A 14,024-nucleotide genomic window follows, 5' to 3' on the forward strand; every position below is an offset into this window, starting at 1 on the left:
GGATTTAGTTATTCTCTGCATGGTTAAAGAAATTGCAATTTTTTTTATAATCATATTTATTATAAAAAATTCTAATTATACATCTTGCTAATATGTTTGTGTCCTGTGTCACTAAAAATACATTCTATTTTAGTTTTATACATTGATTAATGACCTGCAGAATCTCCTTATCATATTAGATGTCCATAATTGTCACTTAAAGTCCAACTTTATGCTTTCTCCATCTTGATAGTGATTACATCCTTGCATTACATACATGGATACATAAAAAAATGAGAAATTACATGTATGTGCTAACTTTCTAAACACGTTCTTTGTTACATTTGTGATAAATGGATTTGAAAGTAGATAAAACACGTTTGTGTCGGCATTGGTTGATTAAAGTTCTTGTCTTTAAATTAGTGTTGTCTGTGTGTGTTTCAGGTACTGTACTCTAAGGCTGTATCCCAATTCAGGGTCTGCAGCCTTAAAGTACGCAGCCTTAACAGTCCACAAGGGCCGCGTACTCAAAGACCGCTAAGGCTTGTAGGCTTCTGAAATGGGACGGTCTAGCCTCCGCCGCACTGCCCAGGTTGCCTAGCATCCATGATACTATCCGCTGGAAAAGTTTCATACAGCATTGTTTGACAGAAATGAAGGAGAAAATATTTGTTCATTTGTTTTTACATGAGCTCTGTGTGTTTTGATAAGTATCTGAGGCTGAGACCACAGGACTGTAAAACATGATTGTTGGGCTTCATTTCTGTACTGAACAGTCATTTTAAGATTAGCTAGTAAATAACAATTAGCTCATGTTGTTCATGAGACTAAAGTCATCTTACTTTGGTAATGTAAATATAATATGGCCAATGTTAAAGTTATTACTATATTAATTATGATTTATTACAGCAGTGAGCTTGAACTGTGTCAAATACTGAGCTTCAGTAGATTCAAGTTCCAGTTATTTGTATTTCCTATCACCTTAAATCTTCACTCAAAAACAAGTATCTTTGACAGTGTATATGTAGATGTATTATATATAAGAGACAAATATTGTTCTTTTAATATGTTGGCATTACTAAATTTGGCTCAGTCCTTACAAATGTGTGTATTAAGAAAATGTACGAGCTGTGATAACTGTTTCTGATAGAATGAAGAGTAGACTGATATATTAAATATTCCTTTATTGGGTGAGAAAATCAGACCATGTCATAACTGCTTCAAGTCATACAGAATAGATATCAGAGCCTTAAACAGGCTGACTTCTGCTAAATGGGACAAACTGGGCAGAAAGTATACAAACACCTAACATCCTTATAGAATATCATTTAACACTATAGATCAACTTACCTCAGAATATATTAAGCATATAAACAATTACAGCAATATGATACAACAAACACAGCAGTACTACTAATTCAAAATACTCAAAGCTTCATAGAACTGAAACAAATATTTATTTTTAGCTCCATTCTGCTGCTGATACATACTTTAGGTTTTTCAATATTAAACCTGTTACTACCTTTCATTGTGTTTAACTTGAAGGCCCTGAGTACTTTCTCCCACACTGAAAACACTGGAATGATAAAATTATTTGAACATTAGAGTGCAGAGAGAGTGCAGGACAGACAGACAGGTGACAGTCTCAGGTGTATACACTGCTACAAAACAGCACAAGAGAAGGAGGATTTAGTGTTTGTGGTATTACGAGTGCCAAACAAGAAGAGTTCCCAGATGGTACAGTGGACACATGTGTGACTCCTGTGATTAAAGCATCTTTCTTTCAGCTTAACGAGTGAACCGTCAGCTCGTTCAAACACACGTTAAAGTCCGTTTGGCTCGACACCACCGAACAGAGGCAGCAATATAACATAGCTAACATTAACAGCACAGTGAATCCTGCTTGTGCCATGATATTCAGGACTGCAAACCGAGCAGCATTCACTGACTTTCAGCTTGTTGTGTTTGTGGATATATTACTGACTTTAATTATCCATAAAATCATCACATTCTCTGTAAGATTAAGGTCGAGTACAGTTTCCTCTGCGGTGGGGTGGGGTGGGCTTCACACACCCCCGTTCTCTACTACCCATCGGGGCGGGGGGGCTGGGAGGAGATGTTGGCTGTCCGATTGGCCTCCCTGCTGCTGCGGAGCCTGGGACGGTCTGCTTGCCTCCACCCCGGGGGGAAGGGTAACATCTCTTGGGTCTGGGTGCCGTTTCCCCCTCTGGGGGCGAGGGTACCAGGACCCGGGGTATAGAGTATGTTTGGGGAGTGTGATTGTGTGTACATGTCCATTTATGTCAATCCTTACGTTGGGTGAGTGCTGAGTGTTTGTATATGTGTGCATGAGGGTGGGAATGCATGTTTGTGTCTGTGTGTGCCTGTTTGTCTGTGTCTATATGTCAGGTCGGGTCTTAGACTCCACCTCTCTGGGAACTCCCAGGCCCTCCAAAGTGTGGAGGCCTATCTCCCCTCACCACACTCCCTGCCGGTGACTGATGCCCTCAGGGGTCGGTGCATTGGTGGTTCTTGGTGTCCGGGGCTGGGCGCTCAGGTATGTACCAGCTCACTCCCGTGGCTACTTGGCGGGGCCTGGCGCCTGTTGCTCGGTCAGGCCTCTTCCGGGGCGCGGGGGGCCCTCGGGCCTCTGGCCTCTGGGCCTGCGGCTCGGTTCACTCTGGCACAGCTGGCTGCCGGCAGAGCCGGCGGGCACGCCGGTGCAGCCCCCTCTAGCTTCTGCTCGGTGGCTACTGGGTGACCCCTCGTCTGGGGATCCTCAGCCCTTCCCATGAGGGTGGCACGGATGCCCCTCCGGTGGTCCTCCTTGGGCTCTCGCACTCTGGGGCCTCTGGATGTCTGGGGCCTGGATCTCCTCCATGCCTGCTTCTTGCCCTGGGGGACAGGGCTATGGCTCTCTACATCCTCTTGCAGACCATTACATGGGGAAACCATTTGAATACAAGCGCGCTGATCCACACAGGTGTGCACACGGGTGTTCACTGTTCGTAGACTTAAATTACACCTTTCTTGGCTGCTACTTGAAAGCACATTGTGCGCTGTCTGTCCTGCGTGTTGCACAACAACATTCAATATTTAGTATTTACTGCTGTTTACACTTAGCTAGATTAATGTGATGGTGTTGTGTTTAGTATGTTGCTTTGTTTTTTTGTTTTTTTTGTTTTTTTGCTTGTTTTCTATTCTTTCTCTCTCAACAGGTGATCCAGGAGAATTTTTTTTCTCCTTTCTCACTGTCCCTCTCCCCTTCTGTTTTTCTTTTCCTTCCTCTTTCTTTTTCCCTTTCCTATCCCTCACTCATGTCTGTCCCGTCTGTAACAACTGAAAATAAAATAAAATAAATAATAAAAAAAAAAAAAGATTAAGGTCGACTATTGAACAGCGTATATTTTAAAGTAAAGGCTTCAAAACCAAGTCATCGCTGAAAGTACAAACATCGCTAATGTCACATAACTTTACCGATATGTGACCAACAGTCATGTTTTAATGTTCTTCTTTATTAAACATTTGCATATAAATAAGTGGCATAATATTCAGTACTCTTCAGCCGTCCGCCGTTTTTTTCGGCAAAATTATCCACACCCACCGCCACGCTACGAATTGTGGGATAGGTTGGGCCATGGAGGATACACCGACCCATCCTTAAAATTCAGGGAAATGAAGGATGCATTAGAGGGCTGAATTTTGAGACGCCTTTGAATTGGGACAGCCTTCGTCGCGTCGCTGTGATGTTATCGGCCTTAAAATGCGGCCTTTAAGGCTGCAGACCCTGAATTGGGATACAGCCGAAGAAAGGGAGGTGCAAAAAGGTACTAAACTTCATGACACCAGCTTAAATGTATCAGTAATTAGAAAGCAATCCTGCCACTTAGTGCGAATTAATATCAGCTGGTTCAGTCCCAGCTGATGGCCTCTAAAAAGGTGTTTAATTACATCTTATGATGGGTAAAACCAACGAGCTCTCTCAGTCCTTTCACAACCTTGCTGTTGCACAACATGCTGATGGCATTGGTTACAGTGAGTACTGATGGGGCCATAATCTGAAAGTAGAAAGAACATCATTTCACAATAAGCCAAGATTTCACAGAGGAGTAAAAAGAATTATCAGAGCTGTCCAAGAGCTAGGGAACAGTTCTGGAGAACCAAAAAAAGACCTGGAATCAGCATGTACAATTGTTTCAAGGAAAACAATAAGTAATGCACTCAGCCGCCATGGCCTATATGCATGCTCATCACGCAAGACTATAGAAATGGCATGTTGAAGCAGATTTAAAGTTTGCTGAACAAGATTTAGACAAGCCTGTGAATATAGCCTGGTCACATGAAACCAAAATTGAACTCTTTGGATAGTATATTACACACCATGTTTGGAGGTCAAGGGGCACTGCTTATCACCTCAAAAACACTATACCAACAGTGGCGTTCGGGCATGGGAGCATCATGGTGTGGGGCTGTTTTTCAGCATATGGCACTGGCACACCTCATATTACTGCAGGAAGGATGAATGGAAACAAGCACTGCTGCCATCCACCAGGATGATGAAGATAGAATGAGGGTGGACGTTTCAGCAAGGGAGCCATCACAATACTTTTTCCCTGTGTCATTTCACCTTGTATATATATAAATAACTTAATTTATGAACATCTATGGTTTGATTTGTTTGCATTCAATACTTATTTTACCAGCTGCAGTAGCGGTTTTTGATACGACACGGGCGGTTGCCCAGGGCGGCATCGTGGTGGGGGGCGGCATCACGGGCATTGGCAAAAAAAATAAAAATAAAAAATTGCTCGTACTCATGCTGCCCCGACATCAGCCAGCGTATATTGGGAATGGCATAGGCACCGATCGGTTTTCTATCGCCCATTTGCTGGGAGTAAGGGCGCCCTCCGTTTGCGAGGTGCGCCTGCTGCTTGCGGCACAGGAAGGAGAGGGCAGGGCGGCGGGGGATTCACTGGCTGGCTGGAGCAGCATCTAATAACCAACTCGCAAAATAAAACAAAATAAAAACAAAACAACAAACACGAAAACACCAGACATTATGATACAGACTTATAATTTGCACCGATGTTTTTTTTCGAAATTATATACGCGAAAAGTGAGCGCGAGAGCCCTCGGTGCGCCTGCTTGCTGCTGAAGTCAAAGTAAACTTTATTGTCATCTCCGCTACATACAGTCCAGTATATAGAGAGACGAGACGACGAGGCTCCAGTTACAGCAGTGCAAGTAAACAAACAATAAATATAAGAAGAGTAAGAAAATAAACATACACTTTAGGACTATGGGTAAAGGGATCAATAACAATTGAAAATTTATAATTTACAGTTTGATGATTTAAAGTCTCACACACAACCCGTCGAAAGGGGAGGGGGGCCTGCTGCTTCCAAATAGAGCACATTTCATTCATAATGTAGTAAATCCAAGCCCATTATGTATTCATGATTTGAATCCTGGGTTGTGCAAAATCCCAGAAATAAACCTTAGACAAAGTGAATCTGTGAACTAAGGTGTAAGTCTATTGGGTTATGTTGTGGCGATCCTCGAGTTGGGGGATTTGTGTTCACACTGGAGTGCAAAATTAAAACCAATGTAAGATGGACAAGAAAAGTTCAAAGCCATCAGGTGTTCACTTTAGAAAAAATAGAAAAGAAGAGGAGGAGAAACGAGCAAAAGACACAGGTAAGCAGATGTGTCATTGGATAATGGCAGGTCATCCTGAAACAATCAGAATCAGAATACTTTATTAATCCCTAAGGAAATAATGTGGATTACAATTGCTCCAAAAAGAAATGGTAAAAATAGTAACAGTTGCAGACTAAACTCCAAACAATACATTATGTTACAGATTTTAATATTAATTAGTCATTATCAATTGTTGATTTGTCCTGTTCTCATTGTATGACGAATTATGATGGCTGTTTGGTAGCCGTTTGCATACAATGCATGCTCTCTCTCTCTCTTCATATGTGTGTGTGTTTCTCTGGCGAAATTCATTATGGTTCCGACAACAGTTTTATGTTAATGTATAATCCTTAATATGTTTTATGTGTGTGTGTGTGGGGGGGGGGGGGCAGAGGGAATGTTCGCCCGGGGTGCCAAACAGGCTAGGACCGCCACTGACCAGCTGTATGAAGTCATAGTAAGTATTATTATTATTGTTACTACTATGATGATGAAGATGATGACGACAGAGACTTCCTCCTCTTCTGGGTAGGGATGGGTACCGGGTTCTGACATAAACGGTAGTAACCAGACCGAAAATCAGCGCACATTTCGGTGCTTTATTTCAGTGCTTTTTTTTCCTGAGATGTCATACACTTTGGATTCTAGCCAATCATTTTACCTTTCCAAGGATAGTAGGCGGGGCCAGGAACATACGTTCTTTTAGAGCAGAGCTACAGATTAAAAATGCCCAAGGCAAAGTGGTCAAAAGTCTGGCTGTACTTCACAGCAAAAGATGCAAACTCAGCAGCCTGCAACAAGTGCTTTAAGGTGATACTGTGCAAAGGAGGTAACGCCTCAAATCTGATGAAACACCTGGCGACGCATAGTGTTTTTTGAAAAGCCGAGAAATACACCGTATTTGATAGCTTGCTGACCCGGAGTTAGCAACATCCCCCAAGAACCCGAAGAGGAGAGTCCTGGCCCTAGCCCTACCAGTGTAGCAGAAATGATGACGGATGATGATGGCAGCAGCAGCCGTTCTTCTCTGCGTAAGTAGCTTAATGTTGTTCGTGTGTAATTTACGTTGAGTAGGCTAACCACCTTATTAAATTAATGCATGTAAGGTGAACTAGCAAACACCGTCGTAGTTACATGCGGCTGTCTTCATGTTTGATGGCAGATACTCCCTTCACCCTTGCCAAAAAGGCTAAAATGACCAAAGAAAAAGTGGAAAACAGCTAAGCATGAGAGGTTTTTGCACAGAATTTGTGTTTTTTCCATTGTTTAAGCACTGCTTCCAGCCAATTGACACCATATATGCCCTATAGCTGCAGAAAAGGTTAATATTGTTTTTTACAAAAAAACAGCTACACTGTAAAACCTAATAAGTTCACAGAACTCAAAAATTGTTGTGTAACAGATTACACAAAAATTTTTTAGTGATGTTTTTAAAAGTTTTAAGTTTAACTAAAATAAAAATTATAGTTGCAGTTGCCTTAAATTACCTCAATGTTAACTCATAAATGTTGATATCCCTCAACTTATAATTAGGGAGTAATAAACTCAAAATGTTCAATATTTTTCAACTTAATTAAGGTGGGAAATACACTCAAAATATTTTACATATTGCAATTCATACGATGTGGGAAATAAACTCAAACTTTTTCATATTTTCTAACTTGTAATATGGGAAATAACACTTAAAATCTTCAATATTTTTAAAATACGGTGGGAAATACACTTACAAATAATTCTAAACTGTTTGCCCAGTAAATTATAATCAGCTAAAAGTGTTAGAAAACATGAAAGTAACAACACTAACAATTTAACAACTTTTTATTAAACACAATGTGCTTTTAAAAAGGCACAAACAACAGAGCTCACTCATAAAAAAGTGCTTCATAAATAAGACAAGAGAAAATGACTCCAAGGGTCTCCATCTCAATTCTAAAATTCAATAACATTTTCAGTATTAACAGCAATTGCAGCTATTAGAACATTGAGGCATTTAACACTTACTGTACCTTGACAGCTGCAGCTCACTTTCTTTTTTAAAAATAAATAAATAAAAAAACAGTACTGGTTTCCACTGCTGTACTTATAGGGAACAAACATCAAGGCAGTGCATTAAGGCAACAGAACATTAAACATGAATAGTGCATGAACTGAACAGTCATTTATGTTAAATGTGAGGTAGAAGAGGCAAATGATTAGGAAAAAAACAAACAACAAAAAAGCTTCCTCAATACTCAGCTCAACAAGTAGTCCATTCTGAGTGATTCACTCATTGAACAAATCATTCTTCAGCGTCAGTAGACGCCCTTTCAGTGGTTTGTTGTCCTCAAGGCACATCACAACCTTCTGGATAAATGTGAACGTAAGCTCAAGTTTCTTTGGGTATTGTAGGTCTAGTGCATAGATGTACCCAAAGAGCAGGAGAAATGACTCAGCCATATTTGTGGGACCATTCACAAGTATTTCATCCTCAACGACAATGCAGATGCTTTCGGGACTGAAGAGGGCCGAATCAGTAGTGTCATTCGTGACAACTGTCAGCAGAGCCACAGGAGTGTCAGTGAGGTCTGGACCATCTGCTGACTGCAAAACAAAAATAATACAAGAATGAGTTCAGCCCCACAAGGACACAAATCATGCTATTGATTAGAGGTGTAAATCTTCATAAGTCGCACGTTTCTTTTAGGATTATAATGTCAACGATTTAATTTGATATGGCGATACATCATGATGCATTATAATAATCTTAATTTGGGTTTGGTTTCAAAACATATGTTTAAATAAATGTTTTCAATAATAAATATATGCCAAGATATTTGTTTTTGTTATTTACCAAACATTTCTCTGACCACAACATGGCACCTCCAAAAAAATAGAACACTTGAATCTTAAAAGGGAGATAGTTTTTATCTGTGGATTTGTTTTTGTTTAATAATCTTTAAACTATTTTCATGTTTTCTGGTTTATGCGTAACAATCTTCTTGCAATCTTATTCAACAATAGTTGATATATGGGAGAAAACAAGTCAGATGAGGACTGTGTTGAACCTCCTTCCTGATATACACCCTGGTTCTCCTTGAGTTCTGAGCGATGTCATATGTTCGACTGAACAGCTAGGCAAAGGGGTTGATGCTGAGGCCAGTACACTTACATCACAAGTCCTGAATAACGTGGAGGCATCTTCACGCAGGTACACAGGAAGTGCACGAAGGACGAGGGCCCGTCTTGTATTTACATCATGCTGTTCCTAGATGAACATACAATATCTATTAGAATAGTATTTACACAAATGCAGAGTAAAAACAAAGTGTTGGATAGCCATGTTCTGATTGTCATTGTTATAGATCAGGGGTGTCCAAACTTTTTGTGTAACGGGCTAAACTTGTCAATCTAGAAGGGTAACCCAAAAAAATCTAAAAATTTTGAATAATTCAGGGCAAAATTCTCTAGTTTCTTTGTATTTATTTTTTATTTAAATTAGGACACAAATTATAAAACTCACCCACTGACAACTGGTGAAATGTTGACTCTCTGTAGCGCTCTTTGCAGTCTGATATCTGTAAACAATATGTGCACAAAGACGACTTATTAATGTTCAAAAACATTTTTTGCACAGCACACACACACACACACGTAGTCAGCTGATCTCATCTGATGCAGATCTGCTCCTTGATCAAGTGACATTTGTCCGGATTTTTGGCACGAGTGACGTCGAATCAGCACCACAGCTGGATGGCCCGATTTACATACCCAGCGCAGCTGATACTCACCACAATAATTTACTAGGATTATATGCACTCCTGTTATTAAGTCCAGTTCAGTCTGTTAATGTTAGCCGTTTCAAACTAATGTTGATAGGTGTGTTGCTAAGCTTAATAACTTAAATAACAAACTTGAAATTTACCTGTCCTATTTTCCCCTTTATTGTTTTTTCTCTGTGCTGTAAATCTTCTGTCTAAGAAGAAATCTGAGGCTGCTGTTCTGAAAATAAGCTACCAAAACTTTTTCTGAATGAATCAATAAAGATCCATTTATGGAAAGCTGTGATGAAGGCAGTTTTGTCTTTAATTATATTCAACAATATAACATATTCAACCACTTTTAAGTGATTTTGTAATCTTTAATACACTAAAGTTAAGGTTATTTACCTAATTTCTAGTAAGTGGCCCTCAGTGAAAAAAGTTTGGACACCCCAGCCTTACAGGTTAGGGAGTATTTGTGATCCGCACAGTCTGCATCAATGATTCTTTCTTAGCCTGGGAGCAGAACACGGCTCTTTATTTTCATTTCATTTCAATTTATCTAGCAAAGATCGATAGGGTCTGGCTTAAAGGTGTCAAGGAGGCGCCCCAGTCTGGCTGGTTGAGCCTTGTCGAATTAGCGCGAACAATTTAGCTGAACTTCGTTCGTAGCACCGAGTTCGACCAGTGTGTAATGTTAGGCTGAATCAGGCGATGCATTTTTCCGCAAGCCTTGACTTGTAGAGCTCGCTTAGTGGAATACCCCTCTAAACTGTTAAAAGGATTTCGAGATTATCTCACAACCACACATTTGAGACTACGAAAAAATACAAACATGTGTCTAATTACCATCATGATAACACACTCATGTTGTTTATTATTGTTCGCTTCATGCTAGCACACACACACACAGCTCAACAGCGTAAACTACTGACTGTGTAACACGGACACTTATTGAAATAAGTATACTCACAATACGCACGTGCATTACCGGCGAATACGACAACCGGTAGAAATGGACAGTAGAAAGTTTTAGTAGAAAGTTCAAACGCATGGAGCTAGAACTGCCACCGTCAACTTGCATTGTGGGAAATGTTGTCCCCCACGGAAAACCGCCAAAACGTTACACCATTCTAATTTGAAATAACATTACGTATTTGTCACATTCGAAAACTTCTAAAATTACAATTACTTGGATTCGAATTCATTTATAACAAACATTCACTGTGCACAAAGTACGAATATATTTCCAGTAAAAAATAAAAAAGAATGTTTATCGAAATTAAATTTAAACAAAACAAAAATACGTTAGACTTACCAAATTTAGGGCAGTTGATGAAAAAAAAATAAGGTGGTGGTCGTGGTGGGTTGAAGTTGGGGACTCTTAATCCACACGGGCTGGCCAAATCTTCCCCGCATCAAGGTAAATTCAAGATGGCTGACTCAGCTTTCCTGAGGGAGCGACAAGACTCCACCCACCAGAACGTCACTAATATATGCTTCTTAAACTTTTTGACCGTTCCAAACAAATTAGCTAAAAAATATTGAGCCCTATTCAATTAAAGCTGCATAAAAGCCAACAGAGCTCAATACTTTATAGTTTGCTCAACTACAAAACGACATTTGAGTGTTATGAGCTTATTAGTTATGAGCTAGAACAACTGTTAGGGATTACAGTGTAAACATGAGAGGTTTTTTGACAAAGTTTGTGTTCTCCATTCTTTAAGCGCTGGTTTGAGCACCGTTTAAGCACCGGCACCGTTTGGCACCAGTATCGGATAAAACCTAAACGATACCCATCCCTACTGCTGGGACCCCTTACATCACTGTCGACTCAAATTTCTACAAGGTACTAGGTACTTGTAACTACATAATAATCACAAAAGGTTGATCCTCTTCATCTGGACATTTCGTCACTCATCCAAGTGACTTCTTCAGTCTCAGATGCTGTTTGCTCATACTGATGTACAAGCTTTAGACAGTCCTTGCCAAAGTTTGTTGAAATGTTTTGATGCAAGCTCAATTATCCAGGAAAGTAAATCCCAAAAGGTTGAATCTTTTGGGATTTACTTACCTGGATGATTGAGCATGCATCAAGATACATAATAAGCAGTTTTCAAATCTGTTGAAATCTGCTTGCCGAACAGCTGACAACTAAGAATTTCATCCTGTGGTCCAAATATGACAAATTAAAACCAAGATTTGTGCGGACTTGAGCTAAATTTGCTCATTAACTGTTATTTCACAGTCAAATAAGAGAGAAAACAGCACACAATAATAAAGTAATAAAATGAATGCAATAAAAGAGAGAAAGAAAAGGTGAAATTCTCATCAAAGTTAACATTTTGAAACCCAGTGGCTTGCATTGCACACTGTTTCCTGTTTATTCCCTAGCCATGCTCTGCCTTTTGATGTCTGTCTCTAAGGAGAGTGCCTGTGTGTGCATAAACTGCAAGTTAAATGTGTGTTGCTGTGCGGAGATCAGGCAAACTGGCTTGTAGCTCATGTTCACAGACGGTACCTGTCACTGTGAGGCCTGTTCATTAGCAGGAACACACTGAAAATTATCCATAAATTAGCATTAGCCCTCTCACAGCTGCAACATAAAAAAAAACCCTTTTATTTGTTTGTTTTCTGTTTTCTTCCATCTAATACTCTCATGTCCCCCCCAAAGTCAGATCTCCTATGTTCTTCTTCAAGCCCCTCCTGATCTTCCTTTGTGTAAAAGCATTCATTTTTGGACAAAAGATTTAGCCATGCTTTATTATGATAAGATTGCAGAGTTCAGAAGTTCAGTGCTTTAACAAAACCGATAGGCCTCACTGGGCTTTTTCAGCCAGTATTGGCATCATGCTGTTGTGTTTTGGTGTTGAGTGCAATGAGAAGTCGACTGTGTTCTTTTTCAAAAACAAAAAACAAAACAAAAAACAAAATCACTAATGATACGTTAGACCTCAGAAGGATAATAAGGTAAAATATGTATAAAGTATATCTGACTTCTTGCCAATGTTTCATGTATTGACAACACTCTAGTGCACAGGTTCCAAACTCCAGGCCTCAAGGGCCGGTGTCCTGCAGGTTTTAGATGTGTCCTTGATCCAACACAGCTGATACAAATTGCTAAATGACCTCCTCAACATGTCTTGAAGTTCTCCAGAGGCCTAACTAATCATGTGGTCCAGAGGTAATGAACTAATCATGTAATTTAGGTGTGTTGACCCAGCATGAGATCTAAAACCTGCAGGACACCTGCCCTCGAGGCCTGGAGTTCGACACCCCTGCTCTAGTTACTAAGGCTCAGCCTCAAGCTACATAGTGTACTTTGAATTTCGTAGACTTCGGGCATTAAATAGTTTGTGGCATCTGGAATTACCTTTGGACCAGAAGCATGTGCAGGTATCTGACCCACTGGATTTTTCATTGGCAGTAGTTTAATTAGAAATTAGCTACAGTTAGACTTTATGTTCAGTGAGTATTGACTTACATATTTTGTATATTTTTCCAAGATCATTCTACAACTAAAAGCTCTTCCACAATTCAACAATACAGGTTGCTCTTACATTAACAGTACTACGTGTAGGCTGTCTTGTTCAGAGTTTGGAGTTTTTTTTGTAGTTAATCCCTGTTTATTTTGTATTTAATTCGATTCATTTTTTTATATATAGTGCCAAATCACAACAACATGCATCTGAAAGTGCTTTATATTGTAAGGTCTTCACAAAAGATAATGCTAAACACCCATCTCTCAAGCACAGTGGTAGAGGGGTAATGGCTTGTTGCAGTCACTGAGTTGTCTATGAACTCCTCTGTGTACCAAGTTATTCTCTGCTGAAGTGGTTAGCACTGCAGAAAGAAGGTCCCATGTTCAAATCTTATATCTGGCCGGGTCCTTTCTGTGTGGGGTTTGGATGTTCTTCCCATGTCTGCCTGGGTTCTCTGGGTACTTTGGCTTCCTCCCACAGTTCATAGACATACAGTTAGTGGGTTTAGGTTAATTGGTGATTCTAAATTGCCCATGGTGGGAATGTGAGTGCAAATGGTTGTCTCTCTGTGTTTGCCCTGCAGCAGATTGGTGACTTGTCTAGGGTGTACCCTGGCCTGTGGCCCTATGGCAGCTGGGAGAGCCTCCAGGCACCACATGAATACTGCACTGGGTAAGTGGAAGAGAATGGATGGATGGCTGAATAGATGTTTGCTGCTGTAGTGTTTTGGAGCATGTAGAAAAATGAGTCTTCTTGTGTGTTCTGGCTGTGCTAATGATACATCACACTGAGGAGAGATAATTACATTCCAGACTTTTCAACTGTATGCAGAATATTCTGTACAGATGGCTGAAGGTAATGATGGCTGCATTCTGTCCTTTATACTACATCATACAGTTTAGGTGATTAAAGAATATTACTGGGGAGACATTTGTCTGCTTTATGCTTTAATATTTACAAAACAACAAGGTGATAGAAAGATTTAGCAGCAAACATTAATGAAATGACTTATACATACTTAGTGATGATTAAAATGTAATATTTTAAACTTTGTTGCATTGCACAGCTGTCTACTGTAGTTCAGAGTTAATTTTACATTAGGGGGTGGCTGTATCTCAGGACAAAG

General features: G+C 40.0%; 1 long non-coding RNA gene across 1 annotated transcript; it reads right to left on the bottom strand.

Annotated features, from left to right (window-relative positions):
- Positions 1-7,578: 7,578 nt before the first annotated feature.
- LOC146392711 (uncharacterized) lies at positions 7,579-9,304 on the bottom strand. The gene is made up of 3 exons (XR_014801253.1): positions 9,179-9,304; positions 8,828-8,923; positions 7,579-8,259 (listed from the first exon to the last, which is right to left on the bottom strand). It is a non-coding gene; the product is annotated as an uncharacterized LOC146392711 (long non-coding RNA).
- Between the last annotated feature and the right edge of the window lie 4,720 nt (positions 9,305-14,024).

Source organism: Perissodus microlepis, chromosome 2, assembly GCF_051167445.1.
Source record: "Perissodus microlepis isolate ML-2025 ecotype Zambia chromosome 2, ASM5116744v1, whole genome shotgun sequence".
NCBI lineage: Eukaryota > Metazoa > Chordata > Actinopteri > Cichliformes > Cichlidae > Perissodus > Perissodus microlepis.